We start from the raw sequence: 15,000 nt of genomic DNA, 5'->3' as shown, positions 1-15,000 counted from the left end.
GTCGCATTATGTGCTACAGAAGAGCTAAGTAAGTATGAAAGACAATGTAAATTCTCTCCTTGGCACTATCAACACATTAGACGCTGAATTAAGACAAAACAGTTTATCGGTACCATATTGAAGATACACTTTGCTTCTTTGTGTGGTCTTGGCCGCCAACTGGGCCACCACGCACCGCTTCCTCATTGTCAAGCAGTCGAAGGGAAAACAATGTAAAATGATTCAGTGGTTATTAGAAATACAATTCATTAGATTTTGTCTTCTTATCTGTGAGAGAAAGCTCACCACTTTTTTCAAAGTTTTTATTCCGCTGCAAGATAACTGAGTGTAGCTTATGCAGTGGACGAGGAGGAAGAGATGATAGTAATGACAATGAGGAGGAAGATAGTGGTGGTGGTAGTGATGATATTAATAATAACAATAATGATGCAAATGATAATGATGATAATGATGATGGTAATAATAATAATAATAATAATAATAATAATAATACACTACTGTGGCATCAACACAATTTGTAAGTAGGCTAAATAAGCAATTATATAAGATCGTGTAAGCTTTAAAACACACACACACACACACATACACACACACACACACACACACACACAGGTTCGAATCCGGGGAAGTGGCGAGGCAAATGGGCAAGCCTTTTAATGTGTGGCCCCTGTTCACCTAGCAGTAAATAGGTACGGGATGTAATTTGAGGGGTTGTGGCCTCGCTTTCTCGATGTGTGGAGTGTGTTGTGGCCTAAGTCCTACCCGAAGATTGGTCTATGAGCTCTGGGCTCGCTCCGCAATGGGGAAGGCTGGCTGTGTGAGCAGCAAACGACCGAGGTGAGGTGAATTACACACATACACAGTCAAATCCTGTACATACAGTATAACCGCTTTTATGAATTTCTGTCACCATCCTGCTGCTGAATGTAAAACTGAGAGCCAAGAGAGAGAGAGAGAGAGAGAGAGAGAGAGAGAATTTTTTCTTTAATAACCTACTTTTTATCATTGTTGTCGCCATTATCGTTATCACTGTCACAGTCTCGATTTTAAGCAATAATAACAAGCTGCGTATAGGCACATGAACCATACATACGTACATGCTTATATCCATACACACTTCCTCCTACATACACAATACTCGGGGACCGGATGACCATGAAACATTTGGCTCAGTGTTCCGCCATACTTTGGATGTATCGGCAATCTAAATGTGCATCACGTCTAATCACTTACGTTCATGGTGACTGCTAATTATATACAGCCATGAGCTACAGACGGCTGACACACACACACACACACACACACACACACACACGCGCGCGCGCACACACTGCATAGTCTAGTGGTTAGCACGCTCGGCTCACAACCGAGAGGGTTCGGGTTCGGATTTCGGAAAGCGGCGAGGCAAATGGGCAAGCTTCTTAATGTGTAGCCCCTGTTCACCTAGCAGTAAAATAGGTAAGGGATGTAACTCGAGGGGTTGTGGCCTCGCTTTCCCGGTGTGTGGAGTGTGTTGTGGTTTCAGTCCTACCCGAAGATCGGTCTAAGAGCTCTGAGCTCGCTCCGTAATGGGAAAAGGCTGGCTGGGTGACCAGCAGACGACCGTGGTGAAAATTACACACACACAAACACACACACACACACACACACACACACACACACACACACACACACACACACACACACACACACACACACACGAATATCTCCTCTTCCTTCACTTCCTCCTCTTGTTCTTGTTTTTAGTCTTTTCTTGGTCTTCCCCTTATTCTTTCTTCCCCATCTCCTTCGCAGCCTTTTTCTCTTGTTCTCGTTCTGGCTCTTTTTGTCGTTTGTTACTTCAGTGAATGCTTCACCACCACTCTATCACAAGCTGTGTCCGTTAACACCAGCAATGTCTTTTTAATGAATCGGAGGGAAACTCGCCCGACGTAGAAATGTATGCGAGCGAAGTATTAAAGTGAACCACATGTAGCACAAGTGAACGGACGAATAGCTTTCTTTACCAATGCTACGATCTTTTCAGCCAGCGACAAATTAGTGAACGTGCAGCATTATATTTCTTTAAGTCGGTCATATTACCTTGTGACTCAGGAAAGGAGAAAGCCAGAAAGTCTCCACACGTTTTGACTCCGCGTACTGAATAACAATGTATGTAGAAATAAAAGTGGAGTGCATGTGAACAGCATGTGACAGGCATTTTTCTTGCAACCACATATTATAAACAGTTTGAAATCTTACTTCCGGTTAGCTGAAGCTTTTACGCTAAAGCTGTATTGCCGATGTAGCAGGGAATATTTTTAAATGACTACACGGAGACCAAAGAACCGACCAGAGCGTGCTACTTACAAGATGTTACGCCATACTACACACTTCAAAGGCTCAGTGATTAATCAACACGAGCAACCATCAAGCTAGAAACTCTATGGTCGGCTTCTGTTCACTTTGAGATAAGTTTCACTCTTCTCACACAAATGCTTGGTCACTGTATAAAAGGAGGGAAAAAAACACCTTACGAGAATACAAACATAACGTAAACCTTTTTTAATGATAAATGTTGATTATGTAAGAGATCACGTCTTATGTCAGTCTGGTGAAGGTGTTAAAAAGTCTTTCGTTATAGTGAAAGAAAACAGCGTCCCACGAAAATAGGACTAAGATTTTTTTTTTTATGATGTGTTCACTATAACAGCACGTTCGGCATCAGTGTGTTGTAGGAGGGTTTAGTGTTGAGAATAGATTGCGTGTGTGCGTTTGTGTTATCTGTATCGCGTTCCAGCTCACCGTGAGTGAGTGATGAGCGTCAATCAAGGAATGTGTGTCAATCAGTGCCTTTCATGACGGCGTGTGCACAGGGAAGTCTGATGAGCCGACCGCCAGCCGCGTAAACTCTTGGGAATCATCGCATAGCTTCACGACACGTCATTAACAAATATTACGAAACTGTGTTCATCCTTTTTATTACGTGTTACTCGTTTTCTGTTAGCTGAAAATTGCTGGTATTGATTTTTTTTTTTATATTCTTGTTCAAATGTGTTTATTAGGAAATTATTGGCAAGTCAGGCCCAGATGTGTGACATGTAATGATAATCTGCTTTGATGAGAGAGAGAGAGAGAGAGAGAGAGAGAGAGAGAGAGAGAGAGAGAGAGAGAGAGAGAGAGAGAGAGAGAGAGAGAGAGAGAGAGAGAGAGAGAGAGAGAGAGAGAGAGAGAGAGAGAGAGAGAAACCTTCAACACGAATCCAATAAGTATTTGCATCAAATAATATCAAATAAAAGATTACTTCTGTGTGACATAAAGTGACAAATGTCTTGTATTGTTCTCTCACTCTTTCTCTTGTATAATTCTCCCCGCTGCTTATCATACATCCTCCATACACTGTCAGCAGCTCTACTCTCGCTTCCACCCTCCCTTTCCTGCTTGTTGCTAGGCCGCCCCTCTGCCTCTTCCTCTCGCCACTTCCTTTTCCCCACTTCTCCTACCTTCCTTTAGTCTGACTTCATCATTCCTCCTACTCGTCTGACGTGCCTTTAACAAACGTCCGCATCACCCGGAATTGTTCCTACCAAAACCAACCCTTTCCCGTCCCTCTTCCACACACAAACACAGTAGATAGCCTCAACTCTCCTATAAAGACAGTCAGATGAAGGTGCAGTCGCTATTTTGAACTAGAAAAGAATGTTGCAATGTTGCCGCGGTGGGTGAGCGCCTGGAGACAGACCGAGGGTATGTTGACTCATTTCATGGTAGGGGGGGAACAAGAGGCGGCAGTAAAAATCCCCCCATACTTGTCCCTCCCTTGCCCTCCCTCTCCCACAAACCGTCTACTTTGGGTCAGGAAGGTGGATGATGGTCGAACTTGCACCTCTTCCCCCCACACACGGCGCCTCCTGGGGTCAGGGAGGTGGATGACGGTCGAAAACTCCCTGCCTTACCTGGCCGCCACCTGTCACATTAAGTGTAGGGATCGGCAGGGCGCAGACCCACTGGAAGGTTTAATGGGACGGGAAAGACGCCGGTGTCTTTTTTGCCATGCAAAAGTATTTTGTGTTCTTTATGTTAACTTACCTGCCTGCCTGCCTGCCTGCTGTTCAGCTACGACACACGCACACGCATACGCACACGCACACGCACATACACACACACACACACACGCACACGCACACGCACACGCACACACACACACACACACACCCACCAGCAGAGAGAGAGAGAGAGAGAGAGAGAGAGAGAGAGAGAGAGAGAGAGAGAGAGAGAGAACGAAAATGGCGATGAGGCGTGTTGCCCAATCAAGTCTTCACTTTGGGCTCGAGTTGTAAACCTGCCGCGGAATAACAACAAAACTCTGACCGAGAATATAAATGTGCCACCTTCAGACTAAAAAGGAAAATAATATGTTACAAAAGTTATTTACAGGATAGTTAAGCACGGTGAAAATACAAAATGAGAAATAGTACACCACGCGCTTCCTGTTCCTTTATACACATACACTCTTATAACGCTGTCCTTATTATCATGTAACATTCTTTTTCTTTATTTTTTTTTCTTTCGTAAGATAAAAGTGAGGGCTCAGGAGATGATGGTATATTTATGGCTGATGTTTTGAAAGATGTAGGAATGGGTGTGTAAAGGACAATAATTCTTTTACTAGAGTATTTGCCGTGTTTAGTCCTGAAGAGGCGTTCTGACTCCATTACAACGCAGAATTTTCATCATTTTATTGCATGAAAAAGGAGCTTGATATTAAATGCATTCAGACTCTCCTATAGTTTGATATTCAACGACCTTAGTTACCATCTCTGATTTTATTGAGTCAACCTGTATGGTGAACCTTCCATTAACGCGCAGAGAAAACTCACACACTCCATAATTTATCTTATTTATATTATCTATACAATCTTACTACAGAAGATACTCGATACTCATTACTGCTAAACTATTTGCAGTCTGACTTTCGTTTTGTTTTACCAATCAGCGGTCGTCGGTGCATTGCTCACTTGGAAGGCACGCCACACCAGGGAAGGATTACTTCAAGACATAAGTCAATAAGCAGAAAATTGTTTTGTAAAGAGGTGATACGAGTATATTGCCAAAACACATTTTCTCTCTCTCTCTCTCTCTCTCTCTCTCTCTCTCTCTCTCTCTCTCTCTCTCTCTCTCTCTCTTTATCTTATATGCAATCTGTCTCAAATTCATGTGAAATAGCTCGTTGGTATTTGCTCTCCTTTTCTTGGTGTCAGTGGTTCTCCCTTTTTAGATGTTATACGCACATGCACGATTCGATCATTGAATAACACTTCGAATGCCAAGTCAAGTGTTTTCTGTTATAGATTCGTCGTAACAAGAAAACGAGTTCGTGTGCTTTAAATGAATTTTCTTATTATGAAATACAGTCATGCTTTCTATCCTCATTTATCTCATAATGTTAAGTGGTGTGTATCGGTTATCAGATATGAGATTGCACATTCAGCAAAATGCGAGTATATTGTAAGAGGTACTAGATAACAGTATCTTTCCCACACGGCGATTCAAGCACCGCAACAATAAGCACAAAAGTGATACAAAAGAACACCTTCAGCAAGTTTTCAAGTACAAATTTTTACAATCCATCTTACGGTCTTGTTTATCATGTGCTCGAGAAGTAACTTAAGAGAATGATCACCTTGAGTCGGAGCGTATCACGTGGCTGGATTCTGAAAGGCATGGCATTGGTGATATTCTTCAGCTCCTTTGAAGATTTGTGTTTACTAACGTGTGTCAAGACTTCCGAAAGACAGTGGTGGGCTGAATATGCTACGTTTGGCTAAAGAGGAAGTATAGTAAAATTGTAAGAATCAATAAGGATAGGAGTGATGATCATAATAGTGATGATAGTAATAATAGTAGTAATAGTAGTAGATGTAGTAGTAGTAATAATAATAATAGTAGTAGTAGTAGTAGTAGTAGTAGTAGTAGTAGTAGTAGTAATATTAGAGGTAGTGTAGATATAGTTCAAATGATAATAATAATTTTGATAATAGTAATGATAATTTTAGTGATAATGATAATGATTATAATAATGAAATGACGCTAAGAACAACAGTAATAACATCCTTACCACCACCACTATCATTATCACCATCCTCCTCCTCCTCCTCCTCCTCCTCCTCCTCTTTCTCTTCCTCTTCTTCCTCCGCCTCTTCATCATCATCATCATTATCATCATGATGGACGTGGCTAGAATATTATACGCCCCAGGTCCTACAAACACACACACACACACACACACACACACACACACACACAAACAGACACGTCAGTCACCATACAGCCAACATTCTGAAATCCATCGTACCATTGAAACTCGGTGACCTGGATCAGTTACGACATATCAACACAACCAGGGCGATATCTCCCCACTTCCTTTTGCATTACCACCACCACCACCGTCATTGCCACCACCACCACTACCACATTTTATTCATTTTCTCTTTCTGTATTTATCCTTACTTCCTCTCAGCTCCCCTTCCCCCGTCTCTCTCTCTCTCTCTCTCTCTCTCTCTCTCTCTCTCTCTCTCTCTCTCTCTCTCTCTCTGTGTGTGTGTGTGTGTGTGTGTGTGTGTGTGTGTGTGTGTGTGTGTGTGTGTGTGTGTGTTAGGATGCTGTCACATAAAAACATAAGCCAAACATTCTCTTGGGTGCATAGCAATCAGCTGAGCTAAGCACCACCGACTACACGCAGTAACATCAGTACGGCAGTTTTCAGTCTCTAGAAATGCTGTTAAATATGTGCATGGCGATTAGTACGTTACATTTTTATTGAAAGTTAATCCGTAAAGCAGATCCCCTGACGATGTTGCCTTGGATCGTTTCTCTCTAGATTATAAATACCTTCTTTCTTTCTTTTTTCATTCAACAAAATTCAGATATGATATTCGAGGGGAAGATATGATAAGTTAGTTTGGTGGCAAAGGTAGAGAGGGGTAACTGAGGTGGTTTGAGTATATGTAGAGTTAAAGAAGGATGAGATGGTATCGCTAGGCAGAGCGAAGGCAGGTAAACCCAAGATAGGGCTTATGAATGCAATGAAGGAGGAGGTACTTAGGTGGTGCGGGTATGGGTACAGGAGAAATGAAGTAAGGGAGAAGGATGAGCTGGAGCCCATCAGGCAGGAGGAAGGCAGGAAGACGAAAGAGAGGGTTAATGAATGCAATGAAGGAGGAAGTGCAGTGAGGGTTGCATCACGTAATGCAGCAGACACAACATGGCGGCGGGTGGTCCAATGTGGCGACATCTGTCAGTAGCACCTGAAAAATTTTGTTTTAATGATACATATCAGTCGTTATTTCATTGAGTTGATATAGGTCGGTCAGTATTTCAATGAGTTAGTACAGAAATAAACGGAAATAAAGGTATGTATATTTCTTGACTATTGTTCCTTAAATAAGTGGATGTATAAAATTTGTAGTAATAGAAAGCTATAGTAATAGTAGTAGGGGGTTATCAGTATTTTTAATCTCATGCACCGCTTGAACTCTTTCGGTATTGGTGACCTACTCTTTACCCAAAATGGAGCAAAATGCACTCAGAATAACACATGCGTCCATAAATTCAGCAATAAATCATAATGAATTTGTTCACGAATTTACCGGTGTGTGATGACAAAAAATCTGCTCATATATCTCTCAGTGTATAAAATGTATTGTTAAAAGTCTAGGCTCTGCTATACACACAGAATCCTCTCTTATACTCATCAGGGAACACGTGTTTATAAATATATATATATATATATATATATATATATATATATATATATATATATATATATATATATATATATATATATATATATATGAAGTGGATATAATGAAGATAACCGTCCTTTTGTGGGTCTTCTCTCTCCTGTACCGTGTACGCTATAGACGCCCTGTTTTTCAAGTCATACTACTCAACTACAAAAACTCCACCTCCAACAGGTCAAGTCTCTCTGTGACTTGGAGATCTTATTAAGATTGCCTTTTTGTACCTGAAGATGGGATATGTACTTTCCCGAAACGTTGTGAAGTGGATATAATGAAGATAACCGTCCTTTTGTGGGTCTTCTCTCTCCTGTACTATATATATATATATATATATATATATATATATATATATATATATATATATATATATATATATATATATATATATATATATATATATATCAGTACATGTGTGTGGTGAGATGAAGCAGAGTGAGACACAAGTGCGTTGAGTGTAATAAGCTGTCACAGATTGAAAATATGTAAACGAAGTTAAGAAATAGATAAATAAGTGGACTAGTAAATCGGTAGTAAAAACTTCTGCTTGTTTAATGACTTGGAGGTGATTACAGTGCATCTGTGGCACAAAACGACGGGAATTATTGCATGAGAAGATAAATATTATCATCTTAAGATAAAAACGCATAATAATAATAATGAAGGAATAGATGTCCTGACTGCAAATGTTGCTCTAACTAAGAGAAGTGTGATGACTACTGATGAGTGCGTGATAAATGACTTGGTAGCAAATCCACACAGATCTGTTTCAGTCGTTGAAATGATCCATAAGAGTGTGCTGGAGTGGCACAAGAGACGCAACAGATAAGGAAGAACATAAAAATGCTGTGTATGACGTACGTGGATAGAGAAGACATGTTCCAATGTCGGGCATTAAAAAATTGTTATAATAGTTGCAACGCTCATGCACTGGCAGAAAGACATCGAACGGGGTGTGACAACAAATAAAATTAAGTTACATTAAATAAGGGTGCCAAAAAAAAAAAAAAAAAAATTGTGTCGACATGATTCAGTATGGAATTGGGAACCAGAAAATAGGGAAGAGTTGCAGTGCGATGCAACTCTCCCTGTAACCATCATATAACTTGTTAGATGATCATTGTTGAAGTTCTTCAAGATAAGAGTTTGGAGTGAGAGTTTTACAGACAACGGTTGATTTTAAAAGAGTTCACAGATTTGTTTTTATTTACTTTTTTTCTTTCTTTTAGGATGGAATTCAAACAAGTGATAAGAAAACATCACCATCGCAGCTTGTGGCGAGTGACAGCAACACGAGAAGTGCTTGCCACGCCAAATTATCTGTAATTATATATATTTATATATATATATATATATATATATATATATATATATATATATATATATATATATATATATATATATATATTATAATTTGTGTTTTATATTTAAAGATGTTATCATTTCATGCTTTAGAAAAATTTCCTGCATGTGTCTACTCAAGAATTTTCCCATTAAATCACCTCATACTTGTACCTTTCAGATATTTCTTAATTTCGTTCATTCGTTTATGCATTCATCTTTGTATACATCTGTTTTTAAATAGCTTTTTAGCACAGGAAAGATAAATAATCTCCGCATCTCTTGCTTTTGCTTCCTGTGTCCACACACACACACACACTTACCCATCCATCCACACACACACACACACACACACACACACACACACACACACACACACACACACACACACACACACACATAAGTGTAGATATGGAGACGGGGCCACACGAGCATAAAGCCCAGGCCCTGTAAAACTACAACTAGGTAAATACAACGAGGTAAATACACACACACACACACACACACACACACACACACACACACACACACACACACACACACACACACACACACACACACATCCCACGTAGTGTAGGGGTTAGCACGCTCGGCTCACAACCGAGAGGGTCCGGGTTCGAGTCCTGGGAAGCGGCGAGGCAAATGGGCAAGCCTTTTAATGTGTAGTCAGCCCCTGTTCACCTAGCAGCAAGTAGGTACGGGATATAAATCGAGGGTTTGTATTCTCGCTGTCCCGGTGTGTGGATTGTGTTGTGGTCTCAGTTCTACCCGAAGATCGGTCTAAAAGCTCTGAGCTCTCTCCGTAATGGGGAAGGCTGGCTGGGTGATCGGCAGGAGACCGTGGTGAATTACACACACACACACACACACACACACACACACACACACACACACACACTCAGAATGCAAACATAGGACGAGCACAACAGTGAAGAGCCAACCAAGACATTGAAATACCAGTCACCTTCCTCGCTTGAGCCACTTAATTATTCACATTCCTGCGTTAATACATTTGAGTTTTCTCCGTCATAACGTGAGGACAACTACCAATAGGAGATACTGTTATCAGTGTGTTTTGGAATGTTAAAGGCATAAACTGCTGCTGTTCTTATAAGAGGCGTATTTCATATTAGTAAAAACAAGAATAAGAAAGAAAATGTAATCTGATGATATGTATGGCGTTTCGAAATATGAAGTGGTATTCTGCAGTCTATCGTATTGTTTTCCTGCGTCATGAAGTTATGTGGAATATGATGATGGTAGTGGTGAAGGTGTTTCGCTTTTAATCTAAAGTGGCATGGCATTATTTTCAGAGTGTTGCAATGCAGAGTGATAGTAATATTGCTACTAGATCAGGAAGTTAAGTGGTAAGAAGTGGGAGTTTTACCGTATCCTGAAGTAAGTTAAACGGTAGTAGGAGGTGTTATTTGTACTGTGTCCTTGAGTGACAGTGAGTAGTATTATCCCTACTATGGCTTTAAGTGACATTGTTTGTCTTTAAGTGTTAGTACAATGATAGTAAGTGGTAATAGTATCCCTAATGATAATTCAACAGGTGGAAAAAAGGAGATTAGTTTTGTACATGTGGGCCCGATGACTTCTTGCTTGCAGTTTCCATTGTTTACTTTTGTTCCTATGTATTGTTAAAATTCGTGTTACTTTTAAAGATTTCTCTTAATCTTAAATTTTATCGTGTTTTCTTACGTTCTTTTTGTAATGTTAAAATCTGTATAATTTCCAAAGTTTCCTCGTAATTTCAAGTGCTGCTATGTTTTCTGAAGTTCTTAAGTGTTGTTAAAAATCGTATAATTTCTGGGATTTTCTCGTAATTTTAAGTGTTATTGTGTTAAAGTTTCCTCTTAAATCTAAATGTTACTATGTCTTTTTTTTTAATCTTATGTACGTAATATGAAAAATCGTATCATTTCTAAGGTTTCCTCGTAATTTCAAGTATTACTGTGCTGTCTTGCGTTCTTGTGTAATGTTAAAATTCATATAATTTCTAAGGAGCAGTGAACGGTGTTTGGTGTTCTGCAGGTGAGAAGTCTACGTGATCACAGTGTTTGTGGTCTGCATATTTCTCTGGTTTTTGTCAGGAGGTAAAATGTTGAAAAAAAAAGGTAAACCTTCGCTGGGCTACATTCTGGAAGCGAAATAAATACCATGTTGTGTGGCTGTTAACTTGGAGACTCCTGCCATTGTAGTTACAGCACTTCGGAGAGGATTTGTCTAATCTTAAAGTTTTTTTTTTACCATGAATACTCTACATTATAGAGATGGTGTTGTCAAACTCATTATGATAATACTCTCTCTCTCTCTCTCTCTCTCTCTCTCTCTCTCTCTCTCTCTCTCTCTCTCTCTCTCTCTCTCTCTCTCTCTTTCTCTCTCTCTCTCTGTTTATTCCTTTAATGTGTCAGAATAATTCAATTAGCTCGTCTTTTTCTTTTTTTCTTTTTTGTTTTATTTATAGTAACTTATTTATCTATTTCTATTTGAGCGTGACATCCCTCTAAACAGGTGGAGTCCATTATATAATTGGTGTTGTCGTCTGTCACCCGGCCCGCCAAGACAAACTATTTATTTTTTTACTTTCAAGTGATAATATAACATAACATAACATAAATAATAGGATAACAAAGGGCAACCAGGGCCCATCTAGGTTATCCTGTATCAGTCGCACAGAGACCTCGTCATCAGTATAAATTGCCTACATTTTACTCAGTTACTGCCCTCAGTTACAACATCGCGTACAGTAGTCAAGAGTTAGATAACATTCGTGTCTGCCTGTTTAGCTTTTTCTTCAACCCTAATTCTTCATGTCTTTTTAGAAATATTGGTCCATTGTCCAGTTATGTGAAATTTTCAGCAGAATAGAGAATTATGAGATTAAAGAACGGCAAAACTGAGTGGAAGTGAATGGAGAAGTTACACAATTCATGACCTCGGCTGCATCAACATGAGATAGGTCTTTGTAATAGCATTGGATGCGTTTTTTTTTTATCATACACATAAAAACAAGGGAAGCTGCAACGGGTCACCAGACCTACACGTAGGACTTTTTGTGACACGTGGCACTCCCTGTGTAGTTGTCCTTGTGATTTTTGGCACCTAACCAAAAATATATATCTCTAATAATGATGTTTACTTTCACCTCCTTTCATCCTCATTTTTTATATCCTGATGGCACCTTTCCCATCACCTGTAGTACTCTAAAGCTGAATTTGTCTCCCAGACCCTCGTTAACAATTCCATATTAGATAACTATAAAGTTTCTTTTTCATTGCATGATTCTTATTAAAGTATCATATTTTTTATGTTTTTTCTCTCTCTGATCTTACGGCGTCTTACTATGATGGAGTCTTTTCTACCACTCTCCTTAACTGTGCTTTGCCAAGGCATTTTTCTTCTTTTTTTTACTTTGTCGATCAACGCCCTTTTTCCTTCTTACTGTGTGCTTGTCTACATTCATGTTATTTCCGTGAAGGGAGGCTGAGCCAGTCACTCAAGTTAGAAACCTATGTTTAAAATTACCTGGTTTTTTAAGGCTTTTGAGTGTATTTCTAACAGGAATATTCTGAAGCATCTGTATCCTTACAAACTTCTTTTTGGTCGTCGGTGTGTATTCGATATCAGGCAATCTCCTTTAAAAGATTTCAGTGAAGCCTTTGTTGTTGCTATAACTATACCAAATCTGGCACAAATTTTTTATTTCTAAGTTTCACCTATAGCATCTTTATTCATCTCTGTCCCTTTTTTTCTCTCTGGTCAGATGCTTAAAGCTATTAGCTTTCCAGGTGCCTTATTTCTTATTACTGATTTCATCAGCCAAAGTTCTTGCCCTATCCATTCTGATGCTAATAGCATAAATTTATCGGCATAACTAATGAAATGGCTAATTCGGCAGGAATTAAATGATTCATGCACTGATCTACGAAACGCTCAAGATCTGATCTTCCTCTAATGTTGGAGTGAACAGGGCACAAACTTTGTGTTGTTCCATGCTTCAAGAACTGAGATTTTTTCGTCTATTTGTTCGACACAAGCTTCCGGGCTATTGTTGCTTCTGTATAGGCACTCAGCTAGTCTCCCCTCTTCTCTACATCAAACATATCTTTACTTTACTTTTATATGAATCATCTGGAAATATCACATTTCATCTCTTGCTAAAACAAATCTTATGAAGTTTGGTATTCTACATCATTCTCCTGAGTTTTTCTCTTTCTTTTAGGTGTCTGCTAAATAAAGAAACCTATATGTCCTTGTATGTATAGTGTGGCTAGACTTCAACTCTTCCTAATCAGTATCGAATCAAACGCATTTCCCCTCATAAACTTTAAATGCCTTCAATTCATCTCACTCTGGCAGTGTTTCACATCTTGCTGTCTTCCACAGTTAAATGTTTCGATTTTATCTGCTCCTCTGAATTTACTAATTGCATAACTCAACCGGTATCTTCCCTTTCCATTTTTTCACAGGGAAATTCTTAACCTCGTTCTCTGTTAATGTTTTTTCCCCCCATTTCTTACAATATGAACCACATCAAGAGAAAAATCAAAATATTCCTTGGGATCAACTGCCTATCGTCTTTGAAGCCAGTTTTCTGATTTATCATTTTGGGAAGAGGGAAACGAGCAGGCTTTTCTATTTTTTCTCTCTTGTACCAGTCTTCTATATAAAAACAAGATCTAACAAAGCAGTTCATTCCTTAAGCAATGTAAATTAGTCTGTAGAACGAAGACGGAAATGAGAACCTGAGAAGCCCCTAGTTCGGTAGTGTCTGTAGCGTGGTGAAAAAAGAAAAATGATGTTGAAAAAAAAACCTCCCATGAACACAAGGGACATGCTCGATGAGTAGTGAGGGTGGAGTAATGTCTTGTCTCATCACGCACGGAAGAAGTCAATATGAACCAAAGTTTCACTCATATAAAAAAAAATATAATAAATATGAAAATATCAAACGTTTCGGAAGACATAATTATCGCTGAAGATGAAATAGAAAGAGAAAGAAAAATAATAAGAGAAAACATCAAATACTTTTATAGATTTCCAGTAAACACTCTGGCTGGAAAGCAAGGAGCAAGGCAGAATAGTAAAGAAGCAGCAAATGCATTCACCGCTGGAAGGAAGGACATAAACTTGCTGCTGGTGAGCTGAAGGCACTCTTACAAATACTATTAAGTTTTAAATTTCGTAAAGGAAAGCACGAAGAAAATGTTGGGTACGCCCATGAACAGTGCAACGATTGGTGAATGAGTGGTTAGCGCGATTGCCTCATGCCTGGCAGTGGTTGGTGCTCTAAACGTTGATCGTTATTGGTGGTGAGTGGAAACATGAGTCCCTAACTGCGCACTAATGGGTGACATAATATCCTTGGTAATACCCCTTCAATAACGACAATTTTTCTACAATATAGTCAAGGGTTAAACAACATTCATATCCTTGTGTTTGGCATTTCTTTCAGTCCTTGGTTTTCTTAACTTTTGAAAATATCAATCCATTTTCCAGTTATATGAGATTTCAATGAATTAGAGATCTTAGGATTAAGAGAAGAGATAAAACTCGGTGGAAGGGAACGCAAAACGTTACTCGACTTTATTACCATGGCAGTGGTCATGTCAATAATCTCCTGAAAATTTGTGTTCTTTGGACCTCTTTCTTTGACAAAGGAACGCAGAACAGCGCCGCCAGGATCTTGGCTAGATTTGTTAGGAAAAGCAAAACTATTTGTGAGAAGAAAAGAGTGAAGTAATGTCACAATGAAGCCTTTTCTCCTCCCAGCATACGTCTCTATTGACAATGTGAGCGAAGCATGAATGACGCGCTGGGGTGCAAGAGTGTGTACTACAACGAGTAGCTACAGGTGTCCGTAACTCCACATTCT

General features: G+C 39.4%; 1 protein-coding gene across 1 annotated transcript in view; it reads right to left on the bottom strand.

The window, feature by feature from the left end:
* LOC123505216 overlaps positions 1 to 15,000 on the bottom strand; it is a 133,619-nt gene that overhangs the window by 117,857 nt on the left and 762 nt on the right. The window lies entirely within an intron of this gene.

This window comes from Portunus trituberculatus, chromosome 17 (assembly GCF_017591435.1).
Source record: "Portunus trituberculatus isolate SZX2019 chromosome 17, ASM1759143v1, whole genome shotgun sequence".
Taxonomy (NCBI): domain Eukaryota; kingdom Metazoa; phylum Arthropoda; class Malacostraca; order Decapoda; family Portunidae; genus Portunus; species Portunus trituberculatus.
Note: the sequence above shows the minus strand (reverse complement) of the source record. Positions and strands in the feature narration are given on the sequence as shown.